Source organism: Triticum dicoccoides, chromosome 5A (genome assembly GCF_002162155.2).
Source record: "Triticum dicoccoides isolate Atlit2015 ecotype Zavitan chromosome 5A, WEW_v2.0, whole genome shotgun sequence".
NCBI classification, from domain to species: domain Eukaryota; kingdom Viridiplantae; phylum Streptophyta; class Magnoliopsida; order Poales; family Poaceae; genus Triticum; species Triticum dicoccoides.
Genome location: NC_041388.1, coordinates 141,480,746 through 141,485,311, shown reverse-complemented (window position 1 = coordinate 141,485,311; position 4,566 = coordinate 141,480,746).

The window sequence follows — 4,566 nt, the reverse complement described above, 5'->3', positions numbered from 1 at the left end:
CACATATTCATAATATTGAAGCCAAAAGATTCAAAGTTAATAATTATAGTGCAACTTATGTGTGACACTGTCGTTTAGGTCATATTGGTGTAAAGCGCATGAAGAAACTCCATGCTGATGGACTTTTTGAATCACTTGATGCTTGCGAACCATGCCTCATGGGCAAGATGACTAAGACTCCGTTCTTTAGAACAACGGAGCAAGCAACATACTTGTTGGAAATAATACATACTGATGTGTGCGGTCCAATGAGTGTTGAGGCTCGCGGCGGACATCGTTATTTTCTCACCTTCACACATGATTTGAGCAGATATGGGTTGATACGTCTCCAATGTATCTATAATTTTTGATTGTTCCATGCTATTATATTATCTGTTTTAGATGGGCTTATTTATACACTTTTATATTATTTTTGGGACTAACCTACTAACCCAAGGCCCAGTGCAAATTGTTGATTTTTTGCCTATTTCAGTGTTTCGCAGAAAAGGAATATCAAACGGAATAAAACCTTCGGGAGAGTTATTTTTGGAACAAACGTGATCCAAGGGACTTGGAGTGGACGTCAATCAACCAACGAGGAGGCCACGAGGCAGGGGGCGCGCCTACCCCCCGGGCCTGCCCTCCCCCTCGTGGGCCCCTCGTAGCGGATAAGAAGGATGGCAAAGTGAACAAAGGTATATTTGATATACATGTTATTGATGTGTACTCTACTAGTGTTTATAGCAACCCCTCAGTATTTGATACTAGTTCAGTTGCTGAGATTAGTAACTCGAAACGGGAGTTGCAGAATGAACAGAGACTAGTTAAGGGTGAAGTGACGATGTGTGTTGGAAGTGGTTCCAAGATTGATATGATCATCATCACACACTCCTTATACTTTCGGGATTATTTTTGAACCTAAAATAAATGTTATTTGGTGTTTGCATTAAGCATGAATATGATTGGATCATGTTTATTGCAATACAATTATTAATTTAAGTCAAAGATAATTGTTGTTCTATTTACATGAATAAAAACCTTCTATGGTCATACACTCAATATAAATGGTTTATTGAGTCTCAATCGTAGTGATACATATATTCATAATATTGAAGCCAAAAGATGCAAAGTTAATAATGATAGTGCAACTTATTTGTGGCACTGCCGTTTAGGATCATATTGGTGTAAAGCGCGTGAAGAAACTCCATGCTGATGGGTTTTTGGAATCACTTGATGCTTGCGAACCATGCCTCATAGGCAAGATGACTAAGACTCCGTTCTCCGGAACAATGGAGCGAGCAACTGACTTGTTGGAAATAATACATACTGATGTATGCGGTCCGATGAGTGTTGAGGCTCGCGGTGGGTATCATTATTTTCTGACCTTCACATATGATTTGAGCAGATATGATTATTTCTACTTGATGAAACATAAGTCTGAAACATTTGAAAAGTTCAAAGAATTTCAGAGTGAAGTGGAAAATCATCATAACAAGAAAATAAAGTTTCTACAATCTGATCGCGGAGAGGAATATTTGAGTTACGAGTTTGGTCTTTAACTAAAACAATGTGGAATAGTTTAACAAATTCATGCCACCTGGAACACCACATCATAATGGTGTGTCCGGACGTCATAACCGTACTTTATTGCATATAGTGCAATCTATGATGTCTCTACCGATTTGCCACTATCATTTCGGGGTTATGCATTAGAGACAGCTACATTCACATTAAATAGGGCACCATCTAATCCGTTGAGACGACACCGTATGAACTATGGTTTGGCTAGAAACCTAAGCTGTTGTTTCTTAAAGTTTGGGGTTGCGATGCTTATGTGAAAAAGTTTCAGCCTGATAAGCTCAAACCCAAATCGGAAAAGTGCGTCTTCATAGGATACCCAAAAGAAACTGTTGGGTACACCTTCTATCATAGATCCGAAAGGCAAGATCTTTGTTGCTAAGAGTGGATCCTTTCTAGAGAAATAAGTTTATCTCGAAAGAAGTGAGTGGGAGGAATGTAGAACTTGATGAGGTAATTGTACCTTCTCCCGAATTGGAAAGTAGTTCATCACAGAAATCGGTTCTAGTGATTTCTACGCCAATTAGTGAGGAATCTAATGATGATGATCATGAAACTTCAGATCAAGTTACTACCGAACCTTGTAGGACAACCAGAGTATGGTACGCACCACAGTGGTACGGTAATCCTTTCTGGAAGTCATGTTACTAGACCATGACGAACCTACGAACTATGAGGAAGCGATGACGAGCCCAGATTCTGCGAAATGGCTTAAGGCCACGAAATCTGAGATGGGATCCATGTATGAGAACAAAGTATGTACTTTGATTGACTTGCCCAATGATTGGTGAGTCATTAAGAATAAATGGATATTCAAGAGGAAGACGGATGCTGATAGTAGTGTTAGAGCATGCACCATATGCATGATATGAGCAATATAACCCAGCCAAGTTAGAGCATGCACCTCGGGGGGGGGGGATACAACTGGTCATCTCTCTCTGAATCCTCCTCTGAGGAGCTATCTGTAACCAGCAAGAAATCTGCATCGACAGGTAGCACTGACTGCTTAGAAGACCTTGTTTTCACTCCAGATTTTCCCATGACAGACTCAAATGGCTGATGCACAAGAAGAGTAGATGAATGTATAAACATTGTTAACAAATGGAATACACTATGAAAAAAAATATGGCACGATACATTCACATATACGATGACTGGCTAAACAGGATGGCATTGCATGATTCACGTATATGATGCCTGGCTAAAGAAGATGGCATTGCATAATTCCCATATACTCCCTCCGTTCCTAAATATTTGCCTTTTTAGAGATTTCAAATGGACTACCACATACAGATGTATATAGACATATTTTAGAGTGCAGATTCACTCATTTTGTTCCGTATGTAGTCACTTGTTGAAATCTCTAAAAAGACAAATATTTAGGAATGGTGGGAGTATGATATAGAAACCAAACAGGTGGTATTCACACAAAGCAAATCTAAACTAAGCTGATGACATATAAGATGTATAATGTAAGCAATGCAAGGCGCCATATGCATGATATGACCAACATCAGCATGCCAGGTTAGAGCAAACACCTCAGGTGGTAAACAAGCGTGGTTGGCTCCTTCTGAATCTCCATCTGAACAGTTATCTTCCTCTGGAATACAATCTGGAAATGCAGGAGGGGGGCACTTCGCCCACCATGGAGCGGCGTCTGCATGACATTATATTCGCACGCAACGGTCTTCTCTTTTTCTCTACCTGTTCAGTAGGATTGTGTACAATATCTGACATGCATAATAAAAAAATAGTTAGATTTTGTAAGGCCTAAGGGGTGCATGCAAAAATCAAGACTGATGGTAGCAAACAAGTGGATGGATCCAAAACTAATGATAGCAGGTAGATTATAGCTTTAGTTTAAAAAGATAGCAATGGATCATCTATTGTTTGTTGCCCACCCAACATGAACCACATAGAAGACCCTAGATGAACCAGATAGTAGACAGATACTATTTGTTGCTGGCTCGATATGAGACCCATGGACAATTCAAAACTCAAGATTGAACGATAAAGTAGTAGGTAATAATAACCGATGTATAGCGTAAGCAAACACGAAAGACTGCGACCTCTCTTCCAGAACTGTGTAGTCCTCAGGTTCATCTGCTCAATCAATGATGGTAATGTAGTTGGCGTGGCTGTCGGCAACGGGGAAGATGATCTGAGGCGGCGAAAGGAAGTCTGCAGGGGGGATCTCTGCTGCAGTGAACTCTTCTGTCGATGGTGCACCTCAGGTGGGGTGGATGACGGCACGACAGGAGCAGGACATAACACACAGAGTTTTCTTTGACGCCTATCTAAAAATGAAGTAAATCTATAAGGGCTCCTTAGAATTGGAGGATTCTATAAACGCAGGGACAGGAAAACACAGGAATAGGATAGGAATGCACATGCAAAACAGAGCATTTGGAAACATAGGATTTCAGTCAACCTAGGTGTTTGGCTCACATGAATTGGAAGAACAGAGGAATGGAGAAACAAAGTGATGCGACGAGTGTACAACCTCTTTGGCATAGCCTTGTGGACCTCAGCATCATTGGGTTGGACGTGGAGGATGGTGATGATGCTGGTGTGACTATCAGAGGCGGGGAAGAAGATATGAGGCCTCTGGAAATGGAACCGATGGTACTGCTCCGCTGTGATGGACGGTTCCGTCGTTGGAGCAGCTCCGCTAAGGTGTACGGTGACGAGGCTGAAGCATGACAAGACAGACAACGTTAATATGAAGTGGGACCCTAATATCATCTGCAATAGATGATGTAAAATACATCACCAAAAAGTGCTAGATGTAAAAAGCATCAGCCGCGCCACGGCCGCTCCGACAGATGCTATAAGTACTGTTCACTCTGAACTTAACTGAAGAAAATGAACTTCACAGCTGAAACTGAATTTTACTGTCGAAACTGATTGAACTAGTAACAGAGCATTGCAATAGATGTTTAGGGCGTTCAAGCACTAGTAGCAGAGAAGCAGTGATCTAAATCAGCAGACGCTCGAGCAGGGAACACA